The sequence below is a fragment of the Macrotis lagotis genome, chromosome 5 (genome assembly GCF_037893015.1).
Source record: "Macrotis lagotis isolate mMagLag1 chromosome 5, bilby.v1.9.chrom.fasta, whole genome shotgun sequence".
In the NCBI taxonomy this organism is placed as follows: Eukaryota; Metazoa; Chordata; class Mammalia; order Peramelemorphia; family Peramelidae; genus Macrotis; species Macrotis lagotis.
The window spans coordinates 221324133-221351431 of record NC_133662.1 but is presented as its reverse complement, the minus strand read 5'-3'; positions in this window follow the sequence as shown (position 1 = coordinate 221351431).

The window sequence follows — 27299 nt, the reverse complement described above, 5'->3', positions numbered from 1 at the left end:
TTTAAATAGACTTATATATGTGTATATATATATATATATATATGTGTGTGTGTGTGTGTGTGTGTGTGTGTGTGTGTGTGTGTTTGTATGTGTGTGTATATATTTATACACATATATGTGTATATATAATTCATTTTTAATGTCCTTTTTTGTTTTGAATTGCAAATTTTCTTCATCCCAGTCCTTTAAGAAGGCAAAAAATGTGAGATCCTACTAAACATATTTTCATATTAGCCATGTTGCAAAAAGAAAAAGCACAAAGAATCAACTTAAAAATGATAGTTTGATTTGCATTCAGAAATCATCTGTTCTCCCTCTGAAGGTAGGTACCATTTTGGAATAGTGTTGGATCATTGCATCGATTAGAGTTAGAGCTGAAACTAAGAAGTGTTTGTTGAGCATTCCAGGTAGGAGTGATAGCAATGAAAAATTACAGAAGGGAAATAGAGTGTTGAGTCTGAGAAACTGCAAGTTGACCAGAGTTGAGGGAATGGAGAATATATGGAGGAGAATGAAATGTAAGAAGATTGGAAAAGGAAGAATATAGGCTATTTGGGGCTTTTTAAATGTCAAACAGAAGGATTTATATTTTGACCCTGGAGCTCATTGAGAAGGGGATGACATGGTCAGAGCTAAAAATCACCTTTATTGCTGGGTAAAATGATGAATTGGAATGGGAGAGAAACTTGAGTCAGAGAAGTTAACCAGAAAGCTACTGTAGTTGACCAGGGGTGAAGTAATGAGTGTCTGCTTGCATTATTTTAAGTGGAGATAAATGGTGATAAAGACAAGGATGGAAGAGAAATTGTGAAGTTAAAATGATAATACTTTGCAACAGAATAATATATTGGTGTTGATAATGAAAATTTGAGAAGAAATGGGGTATAGTAGTTAGAGAGCCAGCCATGAAGTCAAGAGAATCTGGCTTCGATTTCAGAATCTTGACCTGTGACATTTAATGTCTCAGTGTTCTTAGACAACTCAATAAAACTCTGAGTTGAAGAACGAATGATGATCTACACACTGGTAAAGGGAATTTCCTCATCAGGAGTTCCTAACTACAATGAAATAGCAGGTCCAGTAAAAATAGAAAACCCCCAAATCCTGGATATATTTTAGTTTTTTCAGAGTTATACAAACAGCATGAAATTAGCATTCCAAGATTATGGTTGGTTGATGACTCTTTATGAATCTTATTACACCTTTCCTTTATTCAAATTAACATTATAATTTTTAACCTGGGGCATCTCATTACTGTTCTTTCATATACAGATCTCATTATATGTTTTAAATATGCACATTTTCTTACACCTTCCATTTCACAGCTCATTACCTTCTTAAACATACATCTCATTACTTTGATTTATATAACTCACTACAACCTTTAAACATGCTCATCTTTTTACAGTCTCCCATTTCTCATTACACCACCCATTTAAGCATGTTATTATGATTCTTGAAACATGCACATCTCATTTTCGCTTTCTTTTTACACATATCATTTTGAAATTCTTCTTATGCATATCATTATACTCTTTAATATACACAACCCATTACACCCTCCTATTAGGGAATCTTAGTATCTCCTTTCTTTACACAGCCAATTCTCTTCCATATATGATATTCCCTTACTCCAGTACTTCCAAAGATCTGTGATTTGTATAGTGAGTCTCCCTCCACACAAAAATCTCCTCATTATAGTTTGTGGAGTTAAAAATCTCACAGGCTTGTATCAAAATAATTTTCAGTTTTGAAACAGCCTGACAAAACTTGGGTTTCATCATCAGAGCTTTCAGGAACTCAAAGTTATCCCTATCCTTCCACTGGAGAAGAATTTCACAGAGTAAATCCCTTTCTATATATGTCTTAGGATAGGTAGATAGATGATAGATAGATAGATAGATAAATAGATAGATAGATAGATAGATAGACAGACAGAGAGACAGACAGATAGATATGTGGATAGAGCATTTATTTAGAGCTTTTTAAATGCTTAGTACTATGCCAAGTTCTGGGGATATAAACTCAAGTTAAAAAAAAAAGATAATCCAGTAAAAATTCCTCAAACAACTTATGTTCTAATGGGGAAGAAAATATATTAACATTGGAAGATGCTGACAGAAAAGTAGAAAAGTCAAGAAAATGAAGAGTAACAAAGATAATAATTTTAGAGAGCATGACCTGAAGGTTTCATATGAAATGGTGGTCTGGGCCAGAGACTCACCAATCAGAAGAGCCACGGGATATAACTATCTCCAGAGAGAAAAGACTGCTTTTTGGTTAGAAGGATAAGAAGTCCAGAGTTTGAGGTGTGGAGCCAGGAAGGGCAAACTCACATTTTTTCCTTCTCCACCTTTTCAACTTTTCCTAAAGATACTGAATCTCAGAGTTAAGAGAGGTTGTATATTTGATCAGAAATCACATTTACAACTTAAAAGCCTGGCAAGAGAGCTTTCACTTGAAGACCCCTCTTCATTTAGAGGGAGCTTGTTCCATTTTTGGACCTCTCTGAAGATCTGAGAGGAAAAACTGCACTGATGATTAGTTCATGGAGAGACATATTAGGATATATTGGGCTGTCCTATTCTGTTGCCAAATATTACATGATAGGGGAAGTGAGGTGGCACAGTGAATAGAGCACTGGCCCTGGAGTCAGGAGGACCTATGTTCAAATCCAGCTTTAGATAAATAATAGTTACTTAGATATATGACCTTGGGCAAGTCACTTAACTCCATAGCCTTGCCTCCCCCCCAAAGAAAACAGGGTCAGCTAGGTGGTACAGTGGATAGAGCACTGATAGAGCAACTCCATTTTCTTGCCAAAAAAAAATGCATCTACAAGTATCATCCAACATTGATGAAGTGCTGTGGTGTCTCACAGACATGAAAGGAAGCAAAACGAGGATAGTTTGTACTGCAGACTCCTCACAATAATAAACAACATTGTGCTACTCATGCCTCCAATCAATTGATTGGTTGGTGTGGTCCTCTTTGATTCTTTGATAATGCATATTACTTGATGCTGTCCATTTAAGCATGGGATTAATCAGGTATTGTTGCTTGTCCTTTCTACTTGAAGTGAATTAATGACATCACGATGGTTGATGACTTGGCTTTTGAGTGAATTGGATTTAAGTAAGGCAGAGCTGTGCAAAGTCATCAGCTTTACTCTTTCCTCCGAAATCATTGGAGTCCAGTGGCAAGAGAAAAGTCAAGATGATTGATGATGGCTCCAATACAGATGAAACATACAGAATAATAAGTTAACATTTATACAGCTCTTAAAAATTTACAAAGTACTTTACATATATCACTTCATTTGTCACAACAGCCCTATGAGGTAGGTATTATTATTCACCTTTAACTGATGAGGAAAATGTTGTAATGAGGAAAACTTTGGGCCACTGAGTAATTGAGTACCTGAGGCACACATCAGACTCAAGTATTCCCCATTGCATACCTGACTCTGGCTGATGGCTTACCTAGTTGCTTCCAACTACACCACACATGCAAAATCTCATATATATATATATATATATATATATATATATATATATATATATATATATATATAACCTTAGAGGAATGTTTTGTCTATATTATATATTATATGTGCATGTATATATATAATGTATGTATGTATGTAAATATACTCATCAACATTGATTTTTTTTAATTCTCCTCGCTTTCTGTGCCACAAAAACCTCACAGCTTAGTGAGTTACCATTCTTAAATATTATGAACAAGACAGTGGAGCATGAACAGTGAGTAAAATTTGAGTTATCCATAAAGAATGTTGATAATTGAATTCCTCTTGTAGCTTAGAGGGAGGTCTCTAGTCCTGTGCAGCAGGCCTCTCTTCTTGGCTCTGTCTTATTCACAGCTTTATCAATGACTTGGTTAAAGACACAGATGGCATGCTTATCTACTCAGCCTATAACAAGAAATTGGAAGGCATGGTTAACACGTTGGATGACAGAATCTGGATGAAAGATGTTGATAGGCTGGAATTATGGGCCAATTATGAGGTTTAGAATTTAAATTATAACATAAATTAAATTGCAGGACAGTTAGGTTGCTCAGTGTATGCTGGACCTGGAGTCAAGAAGATTCGTCTTCTCAAGTTCAACTCTTGCGTCAGACATTTACTAGCTGAGTCAGTCACTTAATTCTTTTTGCCTCACTTGCCTCATCTATAAACTAATCTAGAAAAGGAGAGGCAGCATCTCTGCCAAGAAAATTCCAAATGGGGTCACAAAGAATTGAACACAACTAAAAACAATAGCATAATTAAAATGAAAATTTAGAATGATCACTGTGAAAATATGAAATGGTTACATAGAGTGAAATAATTATTTGTAGGGAGTCAATATGAATATATAGCAATTCATTTGGGGAAATACCTGGAGTTTTCTAGAATCACATTCCTGCAGTGATCTTATGAAAGCTGATAGACTGGCCTACCTTAGTCTATGTTGATTAGATCTCTTATGGAGAATTGAGGTTGACTCTGGTCACCACATTTTAAGAGGACTTTTGATAAACCAGAAGGATGATCTTGCTATATGAGGCTCAATTGACTAAACTGTAAATGTTGATCTTATGGAAAAAAGTTGACTTGAGTTTGGGTTAAGGGACAAGATAGTTTTCTTAAAATTTTAGAAAAGTTGCCTAATGAAAATAAGGTTAAATTTCTTTTTCTTTCTTCCTTTCCTTCTCTCTCTCTCTCTCTCTCTCTCTCTCTCTCTCTCTCTCTCTCTCTCTCTCTCTCTCTCCTTCCTTTCTCCTCCTCCTCCTCCTCTTCTTCTTCTTCTTTCTTCTCCTTCTCCCCTCCTCCTCTCCTCCTCCTCCTTCTCCTCCTCCTCTTTCTCCTTCTTCTTCATCTTGTGATATAATGAGCTTTGTCAAGGACATTACAAACAGATTTCTTCTTGTGTCAGGAATTTGCCATGATTGTTAAAGGTGTCTTTCTATTAAGATAGGAAAGCCTGTGTGACTTTGTTTCTTTACCAGGTTACTAGTTACTTGAAGGTAGTGTCCTTCTTGTACCTTTTTTTACTATTACCAAAGCAGGACCAACACTTGAAAAAATAGACCTAACCAATATTACTGTTTCTAGGCAAGGTCTGTATTGAAGCTTTTCAAAATGTCTCATATTCTACAAAGTGTCTACTTCCACTGAAAAAAGAAGACTGGGGCACCAAGACTCTTGGAGTTAAAAAAAATCTGAAATCTTCATGACTATAATGGAGTGAAGTAAACAAGTAGCCCTAAATGGGACTAGATCCATGGAGATTATGGACTGGTGTCTATTGAGGAGGTTTCTCCTTATGACCTGGGCTCTACTCTCATATTCCCCTATTTTTATAATGTATGTTGGAAGGGATTGACAAAGACATTTAAAGACTAGGATTTGTTATCTGTGTGACTTTAGGCAAATCACTTAACTTCTCTGATCTCAGATTCCTCATCTGTAAAATGAATGGCCCTTCTGGTTTTATATCTATAAACCTAAGAATAAGTTTAATTGGACTTGTTCTACAAAGAACTAGGAGCTATGTCTAAAAATAGACTAGAGGAAAATTTAGGTTTGCAAGGAAAACAAGTCTCTGTAACAAATAGACCTGTCAAAAGGGGAATGGGTTGCCTTGGAAGATAGAATTCCTTTCATTTGAGGCCATAAAGGGAAGACTCCCTGACTGTATTTCGAAGAGACATTTGTCCCTTTCTCAGGAACAAATTGGATTGATTTGATTTAGCAGTATTTTCCATTTACACCCATTGCTGATTTTTTTTTATAGCCTCTGGTCACGTTTGTCAAAGAAAAGACAGCCTATAATTATCTATACTAGATAGCATATGATGGAGCTAAGAACCATGATAATCAATCTTCCCAAGATAGATTCATCTGGGCCCTCCTTAGATAAACACATAGAACAGAATAGTAGAAATAACTTACGGTTACCTGTGCATGTTTTAGCCCCTTCTCTTTGGGTGATGATGAGGATGATGTTGTTTGACCTTAATTCTTGAAGAAGACCATGATATCAGGGGAGTGATGCCATGATGAGTTCAAGAATTGGATTTGAGAGAGGGAGTTTGTGCTAAGTCACCAGCCTCATTTTCTCGTCCAAAGCTATCCAGCCAGTGGCCAGATATGAATCAAGATGACTGGAGATGGGACTGAATGTGAGATGATCAGAGTTAAGTGATTTGCCCAAAGTCACACAGCTACTAAGTGTCAAGTGTCAGAGGATTCAAACTCTGGTCCTTGTGACTCTGAGACCAGTGCTCTACTGCTGTGCCACTTAGCTGTCCCTCTCTCTTTGGGTACACATGGGATGTGTACATATAGTTGGTGAATTGAAGAGAGTACCAGACTTGAAAGCAAGTGGATGAGGGAGCAGGAAGCAATCAGAGAATATCTGCACACAATTTGAAGGGGATGGATGTGGGGGCTCCATTCCACTTTATCATGACCTTCCAGAGATAAGTTCCCCAAATGGGTATACTCCCAAGGTCTGACCCTTCATTAATCAGTCTTCACAACCTTCCTTACAATGGTTAGAAACCTAGACACCAAGCTGATCTTTAGCACTAATTAATTCATGATGTGATATTCAAATACACTTCTCTAAATTTCCATGGGGAATAAATATATATATATATATGTATATATAAATACATATATACACAATATATTCATTATATAATATATACATACATTTATATTTGTACATATAAATATATGCACATGGTTATTACGAGAAAAGTGCTTTGCAATGCTACATAGATGTGTTGTTATTAATAATAATTATTGATTGACTATATTTTCTTTGTTGACCAAAGCCCACACCCTTCTAGAGTTAAAGAGCTGTTAACCTGGGATCCATGAAGTTTTTTTAAAAAAAATTTTGATAACCATATTTCAATATTATTGCTTCCCTTTTGCAATCCTATGTATTTTAATTTATACAATTAAAAACATTTTTTTTCTGAGGAGTCTATAGGCTTCATCAGACTGCCATAGGGGTCTATAACTCAAAAATGATTAAGAACCCTTGGACCTAGGGGCTTGCTTTTGTCTTTTAACAGATATTCAGTGAGCCTGACTTTGTATAAAAAAGATTAGATAAAAAGGTCAAAAGACCCAGACAAAGGAACTGAAATCTCACTCATTTATTTTGGTTACTTGGAATTGGGAGAAAGGGGGGTAAATACCTTAGGGTGGGGAAAGTATAAATCAGGTTTTGTTTACCTGGGAAATTTAGTTCATTCCCTCTGTCCCCTCCCTGCCTTAATCCAGGCAAGGATCCTAATCTGCAGGTGTTAATCCATAACTTTGGCCATTTAATTAAAATGGTCCTTTGGGGAGGCAAAATAAATACCAAATTTTCCAGGGGAACTTGGGGTTAGTTGAATCCCTTCAGACACTAACTGCTGTAGGAAGCTGAATCAGCCTTACCCCTCAGCCTCGGTTTCCTCATGCTTCAAAAGGGCATAAGAGTCATATTTACTTCAAACTCTGAAAATCACATTAGATGATAAAAATAAAATGTTTCTCAGACCCCAAAGTGCTATATAATCATGGATTATATCATTACTATTATTATTGTTTATTGTGTTTTCATCATCATCATCATCATCATCATCATCATCATCACCTAACTCCTAACTGCTAATCTGGGATATAAACAAAATATGATTAATTCAGGTAGTCTGCTTTACTTTGATTTCAAACTCCCAAGGGCTTTTTAAAAAAGGAAAATCTAAAGAATAAATACTCAAAAAATAGAGAAAATATGATTTTCTATGCCTACCTTCTGACATTTTTGGGGCTGCCTAATTGATTTTTGAACCATGAGGTTTGAGGGGAACAAAGGGCCTACTCTTGGAATGAGTGGGGTACCAGAAGGGACTTAGTTTCCCTTAGAATTCAAAATACCTCCATCTTTGCTTCGAACAGATAGAGGTCTTCACTGATTGTTTCCTAACATGGCTAACATGGTCGTCTTTGTCCAGTAATGAAAGGTGGATAGGGAAAAAATTAACCACACTCTTCCTCTCTTCCTATATTATTATTATTATTATTATTATTATTATTATTATTATTACCAGCAAACATCACTGATAGCCTTGAAGGGGAAGGAAAGGGAGAAATCCTAACAACAGTCACCCATGTGGCTATAGTACTTTTAGATTTACAAAGTGCTTTCCTTAAGAACAAACCTATGAGGGAGGTGATATAGGTCTTATCTCCAGTTTATAGATAGAACTCAAACTAAGGTTTCTCATTCCAAGATTAGAGCAATCTTCCTCCCAGGTAGATCTCTTGAGCTTTGAAATTCCAAGTCATATATAAGGAAAGAAATCTGATCAGTTGGTTGTCCCATTGTTAATATAAAATATACTGGATGAGGAGTTGGGCTCTAGGTATGAATTTTGATTGTGCTATTTAATACCTGTGTAAGTCACTTGTAAGGCAAGTCATTTCTCTGGGCATAAGTTTGCTCATTTACAAAATGAGGGACCTTGATCTCTAAATTCCATTTCATCCCTAAACACTGATCATAAAATCAGAACTGAAAGAGATTTTAGTGGCCATTTTTTTAACAACTTATTTATTTTTACAAAAGAAACACTGATGTGAAGGATGTTGTTGTTTGTCCAAAGTGCAGACAGATTATGAGTATCAGTAGTTTATAGGAGTCTATTACATTAGTGAAAAACAAACCAGACAAACCAAAAAAAAAAAAAAAGCAAATTGAAAAGCCAGAGGAGGAATGGTTAGTGGGATCACTATGAAGACATATAGGAAAAACATTACTGAGGAAAAATGAATGAAATCTAGACTGGATTAAGGAAGTGGTGGGATGGAAAAGTATAGGAAGATGGAATGAGGACAAGTTTTGAAAAATAGAAAAACTTTCTTCAGCATCAGTTCATGCAAGTCTTTTTTGTTTCTTTTTAGGTTTTTGCAAGGCAAATGGGGTTAAGTGGCTTGCCCAAGGCCACACAGCTAAGTAATTATTAAGTGTCTGAGACCAGATTTGAACCCAGGTACTCCTGACTCCAAGGCCGGTGCTTTATCCACTATGCCACCTAGCCGCCCCAGCTATGCCACCTAGCTGCCCCCATGCAAGTCTTTTTATGCTTCTCTACAGTTTAGCCACTCATGATTTCTTCAGAACAGTAGTACTCATATACCATGACATGTTCAACCATTCCCCAACTGATGAGTATCCTCTCAATTTTCAATTCTTTGCCACTACAAAAAGAGCTGCAATAAAAATGTTTATCCCTGTGGAACTTTCCCCATTTTTCATAATATCTTTGGGATATAGATTTAGTTGTGGTATTGCTGAATCAAAGGGTGTGCCCAGTTTTATTGCCCTTTGGGCATAATTTCAAATTGCTCTCTAGAATGGTTGGATCAATTCATAATTCCACCAAGAATGCATTAATGTCCTTGTTTTCCTACATCCTCTCCAAAATTATCATTTTTCTTTTTTGTCATCCTAGTCAATCTGATAGGTATGAGGTGGTACCTCAGAGTTGTTTTAATTTGCATTTTTCTAGTCAATAATAATTTGGAGGATTTATATATGATTCTATAACTTTAATTTCTTCATCTGAAAACTGTCATTTATCAATTGAGAATGACTTAAAATCTTACAAATTTGATTCAGTTCTCTATATTTTAGAAATGAAGCTTTTATCAGAAACACTAGCTGTGAAAATTGTTTCCCAACTTTCTGCATCCCTTCTAATCTTGGCTGCATTGGTTTTATTTGTGTAAAATCTTTTTAATTTAATATAATCAAAATCATCTATTTTGCAATTTATAATATTCGCTATCTCTTGTTTGATTATAAACTTCTCCCCTCACCTTAGATCTAACAGAAAGAGTTATTCTTGCTCTCTTATTTGGTCTATGACATCACCCTTTATGTCTAAATTCTATACCCATGTCAACCTTATTTTGGTATAGGGTGTGAGATGTGAGTCTCTGCCTAGTTTTTGCATACCAGAAATTTTTGACATAGTAAGTTCTTATCCCAAATCTAGTGTTTTTGGGTTTATCAAACAGAATTACCATAGTCATTTACTACTTTTTTTTTTAATCCACTGATCTACTTCTCTATTTCTTAGCCAGTACCAGACAGTTTTCATGACTGATACATTAAAATATAGTTTTATATCTGGTATGACTAGGCCACCTTCCTTTGCATTATTTTTCATTAATCCCCTTGATATATGTATGTATGTATGTATGTATGTATGTGTGTGTATATATACATATATAGGCTTTTTTTTGCAAGACATTGAGGTTAAGGCCAAGGTCACACAACTAAGTAATTATTAAAGTCTGAGGTCAAATTTGAACTCAGATCCTATTGACTCCAGAATTGGTGCTCTATCCACTGTGTCACCTAGCTGCCTCTCCCTTGATATTCTTGGTCTTTTGTTGCTCCAGTTGAATTTTTTTTTACTATTTTTTTCTAGCTTTGTAAAATAGCTTTTTGGTTGGTATGGCACTGAACAAGTAATTTAATTTGGGTAGAATTGTCATTTTTAATTATATTAGCTCAGCCTAACCAGGTGCAATTGACATTCTTCCAGTTGTTTAGATCTGACTTTATTTGTTCAAAAAGTATTTTGTAATTGTGTATATACTCTGGATTTGTCTTGGGAGGTAGATTTTCAAGTATTTCATGTTGACTACAGTAATGTTAAACAAAATTTTCTTTCTATTTCTTTCTCTTGGACTTTGTTGGTCATATATAGTAATGTTCATGATTTGTGTGAATTTATTTTAGGATCCTGCTACTTTGCTAAAATTGTTCATTGTTTCAAGTAGTTTTGTAGTTGATTTTCTAGGGTTCTCTAAGTCGTAATGTCTGCAAAAAGTGAAAGTTTTGTTTCTTCATTGCCTATTCTAATTTCTTCAATTTTTTCCTCTTCCCTTTTTGCTAAAAACTCACATTAACAACAACATTGTGTGATGATCAACTATGATGGAAGCACTGGTCTCAGCAGTTCAGTGATCAAAGATAATCCTGAGACATCTCTTATGGAAAATGCCATTCACATCCAGAGAAAACAGTTATGGAGTCTGAATGCAGATGTTCACTTTTTAAAAAAACATTATGTTTTTTCTTTCTTACTCACTTGGTTCTAATTCCTCTTTTACAACATAACTAATGTGGAAACATGTTAAACACAATTGTACATGTACAGATTTTACTAGATTATTCGTTGCCATGGGGAGGGGGACGAAAAGGGAGGGTGGTAGAAAAATATGGAACTCATAAACTTGCCAGTAGATGAATGGTGGAAATTACCTTTGCATGTAAGTGGAAAATAAAATTAAAAAAAACAAACCAGAAAACTATAATGATGTCAATTTGGCATTGATACCTGGAACAATTCTATAGCATGTTATTAAATAGATGACTTAGCCTCAAAGAAAATGGTGTTCATTAGTAACAACAATGAGTTCACTAAGAACAAATCATGACAATTTGACCTCATTTCATTTCTTGATCGTTTTGAAAAATATTTCATGATATCTTTGTGGGCAAAATGGAAGGTGGATGTTATTACAGTATGACATATTACAGTATGACAGATCTCTGGATGTTATACTAAAGTGATGTTAATTAATAGATTAATGTTATTAATCCATTTTGTTCTTTTTGTCTTTAGCCTTATATTGTTTGTTATTTTTATTAATGAATGGGAAGAAGACATAGATGGCTTGTCAAATATGACAGATGATGCACCTTTGGGAAGGATAGCTAATATATTTGAAATAAAATCAAGATTTAAAAAGATCTCAGTAGGTCAGAGAGAGATGGGCTAAAATAAATGAAATTGAATGGAGATACATAAAAAGTTTTACTCTTAGGTTAAAATAAATTCTTCACTTATTAATTGATTAGGGTCTTGTTTAAAAATGTTTGGATGAAAAAGACTGGGGTTTTTATTTGATTACTGCTTCACTTTGGGAATTTGACTGGGAGAACTTAGTCAAAGTTACTTGGATTGAAAGAGAATTCTTTGTTCTTGCTCTAAAGATAACTTGCCTGTAAGAGATATAAACAACCCTATGAAAGAACTATTTTCTTTGAGGGTAAGTCATCTATTTAATAACATGCTATAGATTTGTTCCAGGTATGCCTGAGGCATAGAGGACTTGAGAAAGGGGAGAGCAGGAAATTCTTTTTTGAGTGATAATCAGATTTTATTGTCCCATGCATATTTTCCTCCCATAGATATTTGGGGGCTTATTATCTCAATGTCTTTAAAAATGTATCACCTTTCCTTTGGATCCCTTCTGTGGCTATTTTTCCCCTACCTTTTTTTTATTATACACAATGGAGGAATTTAAACAATTTTAAAACAATTTTGAAATTTAAATCAATAAAAATGTTCTATGGCATCACTGCCCTATTTATAATTTTTTGTTATGATTCTTCCATTTGGTAGACTGAACTTTCAGAGTGTTTGCTTTTGAAAAATAGAAGGGTCTTAATTTTAGATATTGCCATGTTTTTACTGTGGTTTATTTATTTATTATCTGTTTAAAAAATAAAACTATATAAACTTTTGGCTTAAACAGAATAAATTTTGAAATTTAAAAGTAAAGCAAAGCAAAAACTCCAATTATATCTGCTACTAACTTAATTTAAGAGTAGGTTGGAAGGAAACATTGGTGTCTGTCTTTATAACCCTAGATGAACTCTCAGGGTCTGCATACTTTTTCATGGATGCTGATGTGAATAATCATTTTAATTTGAAGTACATAAAAACCCCTTGTGTACCTGAGTAAACCCAGAAGGACCAAAGTATTCTGGCTCTAAAATTAGAAGGGACCTCAGAAGCCATCAAATTCAACCAACTTATTTTCTAGATAAGGAAATTGATATCTAGAGTTAGTTAAGTGATTTGCTCAAAGTTATATAGGAAGGAAACATCAGAGGAGGAATTTTAAATCAGGGTCTCTGATTCGAGTCAGAGCTCTTTCGAATGCCCTAGAGATTCAGGTATTGTTACTACTACTACTACTACTACTACTACTACTACTACTACTACTACTACTACTACTATTATTATTATTATTATCAGTTTATTTATTAGGAAACTGAGGTAGGTGTTATTCTCATTTTTACAGATTGGTTGGTGGTTCTTGTTCATTATTATCCAAGAAGACCAAAATGACATCACTATGTTTGAGACAAATTACAGCATGTCTAATTGTGTCTGATCAGACCAATAAGCTAGGAATGCTCTCCCAGAGGTTGGGCATAAATAGTCCATGTGAACACCAGGAGTGGGTACTCTAAATTTAGGGAGGTCAGATTAGGAAATTAAGGCAGACATAGATTAATAATTACTCAGGGTCACATATTAATAAGTGCCTGACACTAGATTTGAAGTCAGATCTCAGGGTAAAAGAGAAAAATTTGACTTTAAAGGGGACTTATCATTATAGAACCTTCCCCCAACCCTGTCCCCCATGTCACCCTTTTAGACACAAGTATGGAAAATTCTTCTGAGTATTACCCTTGTGTAATGAGTAAAAGAAAAACACACACCTATTAAATTACTGTCAGTCTAGTTCAGGTTCTCCTGAACTTTATGAACTTTTCAGGATTAAGTGATAACTGAAAGGGAAGACTGGGAATAGGAGATTAGCTAGACCCATCTTATATTAAAAGTGGAGGTGAGGTGGCCTCACATTGACAGAAGCTGAAGGAGGGGACCTCAGTTTCTTCATCTGTCAAGTTTGGGGATTGGACTTGAACATTTTTATCTCTAATCTCTTGTGTGTACTTGGCAAGTAAAACAACTGACAATAATTTCAGATAGTTTATCCTCAGATAAAATCAGTTAATTTCTCCAATAACTGGGCTACCAATACAACAGCAGTTTTACCAAAAAAAAAAAAAAAAAAAACAAGATCCAATAGTAGACTATTGCAACACAAAGATTGCTCCTGATAGCACTGGGAAGCTCATTGGAAATTTTCCAATATGTATCATTTTCAGAAATAGCCAAGCAGGATAGCTTTGAAACTGTTGAATTTATAATATATAATTATATATTTTATACAAATATAGCACGTGCATATATTTTAAAAACAAGCTATACATATTAGAGAAGAGTACTTTCATATACAGTCCTTTTTCTTTTGATATGGATACATTCAAGTTTATTGGCATTTGTAAAGTTCAAAATGATTTTTAAAAAGTTATTAAAATTTTTTGGGGGGGAGGGGGTATTATGTTTACTCTTAAGAATATTTTAGTAATGTATAAAAAAATCACTTGTACAAAAATATTCATAGCAGCTCTCTTTGTGGTGGCAAAGAATTGGAAATCAAGTAAATGTCCTTCAATTGGGGAATGACTTAACAAACTGTGGTATATGTATGTCATGGAACACTATTGTTCTTTAAGAAGTCAGGAGGGATGGGAATTCAGGGAACCCCAGAAAGATTTGCATGGGCTGATGCTGAGCAAGATGAGCAGAACCAGAGTAACATTGTGCACCCTGGCAGCAACATGAGGGTGATGACCAACCTTGATGGACCTTCTCATTCCATTAGTGCCACAATCAGGCACAATACTTTCTTTTTATTTCTTAAGGATATGATTTCTCTCTCATCACATTCAACTTTGATTAATGTATACCATCGAAACAATGTAAAGACTAACAGACTGCCTTCTGTGGGGGATGGGAGGAGGGAAGCAAGATTAGGGGGAAAATTGTAAAAAATTCAAAAGAAAAAATAAAAGAAAAAAGAAAGGAAAAAGTTATGAAAATACCAAAAAAAAATCATTATTGGATTCCTTTAAGAAACTCTTTAAATTAGTTAATATTGGGTGACCATTGGCCAGGTAGGATATGACCCAGTGAGACTCTGCTGTATCAGTTAAGAAGGTTTCTTTGATTTGTGCTTGGAACAGAGCTACTGAGGGTAAGAGTTTTACAAGTAGTTTTAATTGGGCAGTGTATCTGGGGAGACTTGTTGACACAGATGGAAAATTTCTGGTGTTCACTGAGATAATGGATCTCTGCAGGGAGACAATAGGTCTTAGGGTTTGCAGCAAAGTGTGTCCCATTTACTAGATAGCCATTCTGCCCTTAACAGTTGTGTCTTCCATTGCTTCATAGACTGGCATCTTGGAGAACATTGTCAAAACCTATAGTTCTAACAGTACTAGATGTTTCCCACCAAGGCAGCTACTTTTTCTGCAGCTGTAGACTTGACAGGTACAAGATTGTATGAGGCTTCTGGAAGGACTCTTCACAGATGAGAACCAAGAGAATCCTCTTGGTACATTTGTAAGTCACTGGGGCCAAGGGGCAAGAAATGACTGAAGTTAGAAGGGTTCCCTTCAGAATGCTCAAAGAGTTAATTTAGAAGTACAAAGCCAAGTAGACTAGAAGATCCTTGGGCACAGAGATCAAAGCCTCTTATCTCATTTGAGTTGTTCTGTAGCCATAAGCAGTATTCTACATAGAACTACCACTCTAAAATATTTAACTCTTAGAGAAATTTGGAGCTATTGTTGAGAGATTGTGGGTGCAGAGTGGACTGGCTCCAAGGCAGAAGGCATTGTTCAAATCATAGGATCACATCTGGAGAGCAGGAAGGAACCTCAGAAGCCATCTGATCCAACCTCTTTATTTACAGATGGATTAAAGAAAGGCATACATTTTTAAAGGACCTACTATGTGCTAAACACTTTATAAATTCCTCATTTTATTAACAAAATAACCTTTTGTAGCTATTATGTCTACTTTACTGGTGTAGAAACTGAGGCAGAGAGAGGTTGTGGGTTACAAAAATAATAAGCATCTGAAGTTGGATCCGAACTCAGGTCTTTGTGACTTCAGATGCAGAGTTCCATCCATTCAACCAAACTGAGCCCCAGGAAAATAACATGAGTGTCTAAGACCACATAGACAGCATCTGGAGCAGGATTTAACACTGAAATCCTGAGACCCAGATCCAATGTTCTTTCCATTATACAAACTACTTTTCAGGAAGCAATATCTAAATTTATTGGCTAACTTACTATAAAAGAGATGCTTAATAAATAGTTACTGACTTAATAGTTACCAGTGAAATAACAGCAAAGAAATGAGAGCAAGTAAATCTACTCTAGAGGTCATGAATTCATTTAATAAGCATTTATTTTAATTTTGGGGGTCATACATGCACTCCCAGTGAGGAAATTCCTTCTGCCAAAGAAGACAATATTGACTGCCCTAAGATTTAGCCTAAATGTAGTTGGGGGGGAGAGAGAGAGAGAGAGAGAGAGAGAGAGAGAGAGAGAGAGAGAGAGAGAGAGAAAGGCACTGAAGTCAATCTGTTTAAAGGGTAGAGCTTGAGATCCAGGTCTTCCTGATTCCAGGACTGCCTCATTAACATTTAGACAATTTAAAAACAGGATAGAGATAGGGACTAAACCTGTTATTTCACTGGCATAGCCAGTCAGTCAATAACTATTTACTAAGTACCTACTATGTGTATACTCACTGATATAACCAGTTACTATTAAGCACCTACTGTGTGTAATCCTTGGTATAGTCAGTCAGTCAGTCAGTAACTAGTAGAGAGCACCCTGGTAAGGAAACTCCTGGGTCAGCACCTTCCTTATATGTATATATGTTATATATCTTTATCTACATTTACATATGTATGTTAAAACTTAAGAGTCTCGAGAGCTACTGAGTGCCTTGCTCATGGTCACACAGAGAGTAGGGTCAGAGGTATAAGTTTAAAAATAGCTTAGCCTGCATATAAAGGTTTGTATAGCACTTTACTTACTATCTTTTTTGATTCAAGATCTGGGCATGCAGAGGCAAAACTTAATTATCTCCACACCCTGAAGGAGTTTATATTATATGGGGGGAGGGAGAGGAGGGAACAACATCTACACCATATAATAGAAAATAGGTACAAATTAAATAGAAAATGCAAAGTAATTTAAATGGGAAGAGGACAATTAATGGGAAGGGGGAATCAGGAAAGGTTTAATATGGGCAAAACAGAGATGGTCTGAACTCTGGAAAGATTTCATATAATTCATAATTTTCTATAGGTTTGTGTTTTTATGTCTAGCCTCTGATTCTCCTTTCCAGAATCTCCTGGCTTAGTCATAGTTAGCTTAATCTCATTACTGGTGGCACAATTATTCCTCTAAAGAAATGATTGTTTCTAAGTAAGGGTGGGCAGGTAACAACTGAAAATCACTGAAGACAAAGGATATTAGGAATCTGGCAAGAAGAGACTTTTTTTCCTAGGCCTGTTTTTTTGGGGGGGAAGGGGAGGCTGATCTGTGACTCATTTCACTGTAGATGATGGAGATGGAGATGGGGGTGGGAGGGTGAGAAAGGTGAAGTTGTAGAGTTAGTACAGAGGAAAGAATGCTGACCTGAGTTCCAGTCCTGCCCCTATCACTTACCTGTGTGACCTTGGAAAAGTGACAACCCTTGCAATCCTCATTTTCTTCATCTATAAAGAGTCCTTCTGGATCTAAGTCTATGGTCTTGTGAGCTGTGTATTGGAAGGAGAACCAGGGAACAACTTTGCTTGGGAGAGTTGTGGATCAAGAACCATGGCTTAAATGTTTATCTATACAAAAAGACAAAAGAAGGTCTTTCTCTTGAGGAGCTTTCTAATGGGAGAGCCAACATGCAAATAACTGGATAGAGACAGGATGTATACAAAGCAGATGGAGGGTAATTTCAGAGAGAAAGATATTAGTATCTGGGAATGACTGGGGAAGGGCTCAGAAAGACCTTTTAGACCACTATTGGCTGTAGGGTGAATGTGTGTGTGTGTGTGTGTGTGTGTGTGTGTGTGTGTGTGTGTGTGTGTTCATTATAAATATCTAGAAAAGACCTGAGTATCTAGCTCTATTATATCTTGGACCTAAATTTCCAAGAGTTCTAGGCAATGATGACTCTGTGACACAAGATTAGGGATAATTGATTATAAGAGGATAAACCTTGACTATCTTCAGAAATTCTCTGTATTCTTTCAAGCTTGGCTAAATCAAAAACTGCTCATGAGATGCTTCAAGTCAGAAGTGGGGGAACCCTTAAAATTCTGAATTGTGCCCAAGGACACTTGTTTTAAAAATCTTTTCCTAACTTCATGCATATGAGAAGAGTATCAGCTCTGACCCTCAATTTCAGGATATTGTTCAGTCTTTTCAGTCACATCTGACTCTTCATGACTCCATTTGGGATTTTCTTGGCAAAGATAATGGAGGTTTGCCATTTCCTTCTCCAGTTCATTTTACAGATGAGGAAACTGAGAAAAAGAAAGTTAAGTGACTTGCCCAGGGCCATATAGCTAGCAAGTGTCTGAGACTAGATTTGAAAGTCTTCCTGATTTCCTGATTTGAAAGTCTTCCTGATTTCAGGTTTAGCACTCTATCCACAGAACCATTTAGATGACTCAAGTGGAGACTTAGAAGTGAGGACATATGAGCATCAGATGGTAGCAATAATCAAAAAGAACAGGAATTCTGGAAGCTGATCCAGGGATTGGTACCATAGTAACTCTAGGTAGAAAAGAAAGGATGAGTGCCATCATATACAAAACATACAGAAGGTACAGAAAACCAGTCTGTAAATAAATAATATAAATTCAACACACAGTAATGCCTAGGCCACAGAAGATCAAATGCTTCCACTGTAAGGGCCCTGAGTCTTATGTTCAATGTGAAACTTTAAATGAATGCAAAGTCGATGAATATTTTTTTTCAAAATACATAGAAGGGAAGAGAAAAAAGTTCAGAAGGGGACACACACAAGAAAGGCAATATTGATTCTATCAAGATAAATTTGATTGGCACTTAAAAAACTAGGCTGGACAAGTTAGAAACATTTTCAGGTTAAATTGTCTTTTTTGGCCTTTGTATAAAGGAAATTTTCAGGTTTAATTACTATCAAATTTGTAATAAAATATTTATTTAAATAAAAAAGAAATGAATGAAAATGAGATGAAATGGAGTCATCAAGTCAATAAGCCTATTTTAAGTGCCTTCTATTTGCCAGGAGATACTCTGGGTTACAAAGAAAGTTAAAAAAAATAGTCCCTATTCTTAAGGAATTTTCATTCGAAAAAGGATGGTCAGATGAGCAATGGCATAAACTCTTTTATTCCATATTCCCCTCAGTAGGGTCCAGAGGACAAATTCTTCAAAGCTGTTTCTCTTCCAACCTCTGTGGTGGCCAATCTCAGCATTAGGACTGTCCATATGCTCAAAGGTAAAAATGGAAATGATCCTCACCATTCTCTATTCTCCTCCCATTAAACCCCCCCCCCCCAACACATACCCATATCTACCTGCATATTGACATGGATATATATTAAATTATTTGTATCTTCATTTGAGTAGAACCTCCTAAGTTCTTTATTAGTATGCATTCACTGTCTATCCTTCGGTTTATGGAGATCATGATGCTGGCTTTAGAAAGATAGAGGAGGACTGTTTCTGCATATACCTGTCCTCCATCCCTTTTCCTCCCTCTTATTCACATGATTTCCCAATGCTGATCATGCAGGAAGTATGTGCAAATTGGGTAGCCTAGTGCTGTACAAATGATGCAAATTCTAGGGAGGGTGTGTAGGATACTGGCCACGAAACTGGAATCTGGTGGATTAAATGTTCCTCATCTCTGCTTTCCCAGTGGGGCTCCATTTGTACTTGGTAGGGGGTGAAATGGTTCACCTTTGCTGCCACTACCCAGCAGGAGTGACATCTCCTCCCCACTCATGTCTTAAACATCAACTGTGTTTGTTAACTATTAAAGGAGGCGTTCCAAAATGGAACTCCATGATAACCTTTGTGTTTCTAGGTAAAGAACACAGCTAGGTTATATAGGCTTTTGTTCTTAGATATTAAGAGAAGTGCAGCAGATGGGTGCAGCTGTAGGTTTAAACTCATGAGAAATATCATTTGGCTTGTAATATCATGGAATCCAAAGGAGCAGCTAGGTGGTGCAGTGGATAGCGCCTCAGGTCTAGAGTTAGGAAAACTCATCTTCCTGACTTCAAATCTGACCTCAGACTTATTAGCTGTGTGACCTAGGAAAGTCACATAACCTTGTTTGCCTCAGTTTCCTCATCTGTAAAAAATGAGCTGGAGAAGGAAATGACACACACTCCAGTTTTTCTGCCAAGAAAACCTCAAAGGGTCATACATGACTGAAAAATGACTTTATAATTGGATTCTTTATGATTAGAATGGGGATTGGACATGTGATTTCATTTGTATAGCAAAGTCTCAGTTGATCAATCAACTAAAGTACTCATTCCAGGCCAAGCACTTCTCTGGGGACACAAGAAAGGCAAAAATACATGATGTTAGACCTCAAAGAACTCCCATTTTTAAAGTGGGGGATGAGGGGGTGAGCAACACAGAAACAACTCTGTACATATATCCACAGTGTATAAATGTAAGGTAGCATCAGAGGGGAGGTGCTAATGGTAAGGTGGAATGGGGAGAAAGGTTTCTTGTAGAAGGTAGGATTTGAGCTGAGTATGATAAATGATTCAAGCTCATGGTCCCTTGTGTTACTGAATGGGCCAATAACTTAATAGCTTAAAATTTTATCACAACCCTTCAAATTATAAGTGACTTCTTCTGCAAAAGCAGGTCAGCACCTTCCTCTGCTGAACTTTATACTATCTGAGATCCCCTACTGCAGTGAGACATTAAGGGATATATCCTGGTCATAAAGCCAATATATTTCCAAGAATGGATTTCAAGCCCTGGGGCCAGCTCTCTATTCACCAAACCATGTTACCAGGACTTTTATCCATTATGGGGAATCAGATTTCTCTAAAACTTGTCTTATGTACTCATAGACCTTTGAAATATATGTGGGGTGTGATTAGTGAAAGTTTACCTTAAATGTTTTGACTTTCTTAGTAAAAAACGGTATAGAAGTTCAAAAGTTCTAATACTTGAATAAAAAATAGCACATGTATTTCCCAATTTCTTTTCAAGAATAATATCTGTGATTCAATTTGAAGAGTTAAATCCTGAGAAGATATCATGGTTATTGACCCTTTCAATATTTGTGAACTTAGAGTTTTAATTATTCATCAGAAGTTGACCCTAATGTGAGCTACTGGTCCAAATATTTGGAAGCAGATTAACTTTCTCCTCCTCCAGTGCCTCTGACTTTTAAAGTTCATTATGACCTGGTCCTCTCCTACTTTTGCAGACTTTTTACTCCTAACTCCCTTCCAGGTACTCTGTCCAATGACACTGGTCTCCTGGTCATTCCTTTCACATGACCTTCCATCTCCCTAAAAAAAATCTCTCTCTCCCAAAGAACTCAGCCTAAGGAAGGTAAGGGGGGTGGGGTGGGGGAGACTGTCCAGTCTCCAGGGACAGAACTCTGATGCTTTGTCCATATTTAGATCCATGTCACAGTCTGGGTTCCCATACCACTACAGAGGAACAGGGACCCTCCTCACAGCTCCAGGGCAGAAGGGTATGCTTGTGATCATCCACAGACTAAAGCACAGGCCAGGAGAGTAGTCAGAGCCTCTCATAAGACCTTGAAGCTCAAAACCAGGGCACAGGCTGGAGAAATTAATAAACAGAAAAAAAAGAACCTGACCATAGACAATTATTTTGGTTCGATGAAGGATTAAAATTCACACTTAGAAGGTGAGAAAGTCCAAGCTTCTGCATCTAAAGCTTTAAGAAAAATGGAGTTTGGCTTAGGCTATGGCAGAGCTCACAAAAGAATTTGAAAACCAAGTAAGGGAGGTAAAGGAAAAAAAATGGGAGGAGAAATGAGAGAGATACAGGAAAAATATGAAAATCACATCTGTAGTTTCATCAAGGAGATCCAAAATACTGCTGAACAAAACAACATATCAAAAACCAGTTTAGGTCAAATGGAAAAAGCAGTCCAAAAAGTTGAAAAGCAGAATTGACCAGATGGAAAAGGAGATAAGAAAGCTCTCTAAAGAAAACAACTCCTTCAAAAGAATGAAAAACCAGAAGAAAACATGAAATGTCTCATTGAAAAAACAACTGATCTGGAAAACAGATCCAGAAGAGACAATTTAAGCATTATTGGGCTACCTGAAAACCATGATCAGGAAAATAGCCTTGGCTTCATTTTAAAAGAATTTATACAGGAAAATTGCCCTAATATCCTAGAAGCAGAAGACAAAATAGAAATTGAGAGAATCCACTATCTCTTCCAAAAAAATGACCCCAGGAATATTATAATTAAATTTACTCCCAACTCAAAGAGAAAATATTACAAGCAGCCAGAATGAAACAATTCAAATATAATGGAGTTACAATCAGGATTACATAGGACTTAGCAGCATCCACATTAAGGGCTTGTAGGACTTGGAATATAATATTTTAGAAGGCAAAGGAGCTTGGAATGCAACCAAGAATCAACTACCTAGCAAAACTGAATATCCTCTTCTAGGGGAAAAGATGGATTTTCAATGAAATAGGGGAATTTCAAATGTTCCTTGTGAAACAGTCAGAGCTGAACAGAAAGTTTGATCTTCAAGTACAGGACCCAGGTGAAGCATAGAGAGTGGAGGAGAAGGGGAAATTATGAGGGATTTAATGATGATGAACTGCATGTATTCCTGCATGGGAAGATGATACTGATAATACTCATATGAACCTTCTCATTTAGACAAGGCACAGGTAGGAGCTGAATTTAAAGGTGTAATATATTGTAAAAATGGAGTCAATGGGTGAAAAGGAATTATACTGGGAGAAAGGGAAAGAAGAGGTAGAATAGGCTAAGATATTTCAAATAAAAGAGTCAAGAAATAGTGTTTGCAATGGTATGGAAGGGGAGAAGGTGAAGGGGAATGAGGGGAGAGCCTTTTTTCTCATCAGAAATGTCTCAGAGAGGAAACAACATACATCCTTAATAGAGTATAGAAATCTAGAAGAAAAAGAGAAAGGGGATGGGAGAAAGGGAAGAGGAGGAAGGGAGGGGAGATGTAGGTGATAGAGGAGAGGGTAGATCATGGAAGAGGATAATCAGATATAACACATTTTCTTTTTTTACTTTTTTGTAAGGTGGTGGGATTGGGTGTCCTGCCTGGGACCATGGGGCTGGGTGGTTGCTGGATCTCTTGGGTGGGATGTAAGCTTGGGGCCTCCTGGCCCCAGGGCCAGTGCTATGTACACTACACTACTTGGCTGCCCCACAGAACACTTTTGAAGAGGCACAGAGTGAAAGGAGAAAGAAAATATATTAAAAGGCAGTGGGAAGAAATGGATGGAGGAAATTAAAATCAGCAAGCAACTGTAGAAAAATATGGAAGTAACTTCTCTGATGGACTTATGATAAAGAATGTGACCTATCCCAGAGACAGAGCTGATGGTATCTGAACACAGACTGAAGCATATTTTTTTCTCTTTCACTTTATTTCTCATAAGGTTTTTTATTTTTTGTGGGGGGGCTTATGTTTATTCTTACAACAAGACTATTTTAGTAATGTGTAAATAAATAAAAATGTAAATTAAAATAAATAAATAAAAGAGTAGAAAATAAAGTAATAATTGTAAAAGGAGGACAGCTATGGAGTACCACAGTGCCAGAGCCTAGGTTTGAAGACATCCCTTCAAGTCCAGATAATACTTGTAACTCTTGAGAATTGTATTTCTATTAGGATAGTTGAAAGTATATTTAGAGCATGTGGGTATAAGACAGGTGTAAGGTTATTAAAACATGAAAAAAGATTATACTCGGAGAAGATAGGGGCAGAAGAGGGTAAATACCACATAAAGAGGCACAAAAAATCTGTCTTTTCATCTCTGCCTTCTTTCTTCTCTGGCTCCTTTCAAGTCTCAGATAAAGGTCCACCTTCTGTAAGAAGCCTTTCCCAATCTCCTTAATGCTAGATCATCTCTGAGATTAACTCCAATCTTGTACACATCTTCATTGTATCTAAAAATTTCCATTTCATCTCTCTCAATAAACCATGAACTATCTGAAAGCAGGAATAGTGTTTTTGCCTTTATTTATATACCATATTTGTTGATTTGTCTTGACTGGATCTTTGGTGGTATATTTGGATGTCTCTCAGAAATGACAAGGAATAATTCATTCTGGAGCAAGAGATAAACAACTTGGTGGTGTTAGAAAGACAATTTAGAGCCTGAAGGGGCTTTAGAGGGATCATCCAGTTCAATACTTACTACAGATGAGTAAAATGAGGTCCAGAGAAGTCATACTCACCCTAAAATCACATAGTTGGGTTTGAAGAGCTGGAATTTGAACTCAGATCCTCTAACTCCAAACCCAATATTCTTTCTACTACTACTACTACTACTACTACTACTACTACTACTACTACTACTACTGCTACTACTACTACTACTACTAATAATAATAATAATAATAATAATAATAATAAAAATAAAAATACTAAAGGGGTAGCTTCAATTTTGCAAAACACCTGACAAAAATCCTATTTGATCCTCACAAGAACCCTGGGAGGTACTGTTTTTAATGGCCATTTTTAAAGATGAGGAAACTGAGGCAACTGGAAATTGTGATTTTTGCTCATACCTGAGTTAGCATTTTATTCATATTCTTCTGACTTCAAGTCCAGCATTCTCACCTACCTTAAACCATACGTACAGCCTTCATAAATGTTGCTGTTATCCAAGCTGACCTTTGCCCAATTTAGGGATCCTGGAAGGTAGAGACCCATGAAACCAACTGGAAAGTCTCATTAACTCTAACCAGTAGCCTCTGCCCTGCTTACAGAAACTATGAACTTACTAAATTATATTTACATTGTTGTCAGGGACTTCCAAGAAACCATAAAATCCTACACTTACCTAAAATTTCCCAAGAGCTCAATTCTTTAAAATTGCAAGGGATTCCACCTGAATATAGTTAGGTACCCTGCTCTCTCTTATCTAGGACAAGCCAGAGATAAGATTGGAGTATTCCATAGAGTGGGTTGGAGGGGCAGAACATGCATGGGATTAAAGGGATAGTCTTAGAACAGCCACAGTTCTAGCATCATAGATCAAAAGGGAGACTGCTAAATCTAAGTCCCTCAATTTATAAATGAAGAATCTGAGCCTCAGTGAATTTAAGTCCCTCACCCAGGGTCAGTCCCTGGTGTGAGCTCCTAAAGACTGAAGCAGAATTTGAACTCAGGTTTTCCTGACTTTAAGTCTAGCCACTGCCTCACCTAATCCAGTTTCACCAAGAAAAAGGAAGATGAGAGAGCAAAACCCAGTAGATGTGTCCAAGATTTGGAAATCGAGTTCAGCCATTCTTTGCCAAAAGGAAAACTGGACTGGTGTGCTGGAGGGTCAGTCAAAAATCCAGGGACCGAAATAGCCCAGATCTTCATCTGAATTGTTTGCTCAAGTGATCCAGCCCTAGCTCCTAGCTGTAGAGTCATTCTTACATCTCCTACTACTGCCTCTGGTGTAAACAAGTCCCTGTTCCTGTTAGAACTTTCTGTTTGGAAACAGCTAGTAGGAGTGTATACTATTAAGGATTAATGACTCTATTCTCCTCAGTCTGAAGAAAGTACAAAGGGTAGGTGGAGATCAAGTTAGATGAGAGGAACTGACTTATTCCAATTCATTAGTTAATTATTGTGTCATAATAATGATGTGGAAAGAGTGTTTGACTTGGATTTGTGTTCTCAACTGAAAATTGTCCATTCCCTTTCCAGATCTGTGATCCTGTGAGTTCAGAGGGAGATAGAGCCTTCTTGAAGACCTATGACTTCAGATACTTAATAGTTATGTGTCCCTGGGCAAGTCACTTAATTTCTGTTTCCTTCAGCTCCCTCAACTGTAAAATAGGGATAATCATAGCAACTATTTCCCAGGATTGTTAAGAGTAGAAAATAAGGTAATAATTGTAAAAGGAGGACAGCTAGGAAGTACCACAGTGCCAGAGTCTAGGTTTAGAATCAGAAAGAATCATCTTTCTAGGTTCAAATCCAACCTTAGACACTGTGTGACTGACCCTTCATCCTGTTTACCTCAGTTTCCTCATCTGGAAAATGCGCTGGAAAAGAAAATGGCAAATCACCCCAGTATCATTGCCAAGAAAATCATAAATAACAGTTGGACACATGCCTAGGCTGAATGATTGAACAAAAACAAAAATTATTGTTGTTGATAATGTTATCATCATTAATGGTAGTGATCAGTGATCATGGTGGAAATAGTAGTAATAGTGGTTGTTGTAGGTGGTGGTGATGGTGGTGGTGGTGGTCTTAGTGGTATTTAGCTCCTTTAAGAGGTATATTAAGGTATGTTCAGATAAAACTAGTATTTCTGGTGTGAGGGCTGTTGACCCCTTTTCAGGACTGCTCATCCACCTTTGGTGTGCACCTGATTCACCCAGCTCTCACTTACAGCTCCGAGAAGCTGTAGCATGTACAAGTGGCTAAACCCTGGTAATCATTTCAGCAGATGGGCTAAATGAGATTGAGAGTAAATGAAGAGTTTCAAACCTGTCATTGAGTTGTGACATGTGAAGCCTGTGAAGATAACCCCCCCACACACACACACAGACTGAACAGATGAAAACAAATTGTTCTAACAGATATGAAGGTGACTGAAGGAAGCAGGTGCTGTGGAGCATTTAAATCTTGATCAGACATTACAGCTGCCAAGGTCATCCACCGCATCCCAAGCCATCCCCAGTCATCTTGACTTTTGTCTTGCCATTTGTTGACTCTGAAAGAGGGAGTGAAGAGCTCAAGTTTGCACAGCTCTGTCTCACCTTAATCCAATTTATGCTTGAATGGAAAGAATTCATATTGGTCTGATCAGTCATAATGAAACACACTGTATCTTGACCCCATCATAGTAATGTCATTTTGCTCCTATTTGTGAAGGAAAGACAGCAATCATTTAATCCACCAACCAACCAACCAACCAACCAACCAATTAATCAACCAACCAACCCACCCACCAACCAACCAAGGTCAAAGCACTTGGTTACACTATTTCATTCAATGAAATAATATTCATGAAAGCCTAGTTATTGACATGTAGAAGATGTACAATAAATGTTTGTTCTCTTTTTCTTTATTCTTGCAACAGAACTCTGTGAGGTGAATGCCTCAGGGCCCATTATTACTTCCATTTTACAGTTCAGAAAACTGGAATTAAGTGTTTTACTCAGAGTCACATAAGCAGTAAGTATCTGGAGGCAGGATTCGAACCCAGGTCTCTTTGACTCAAGTTCCAGCATCCAGTCAGTCCTCTGGG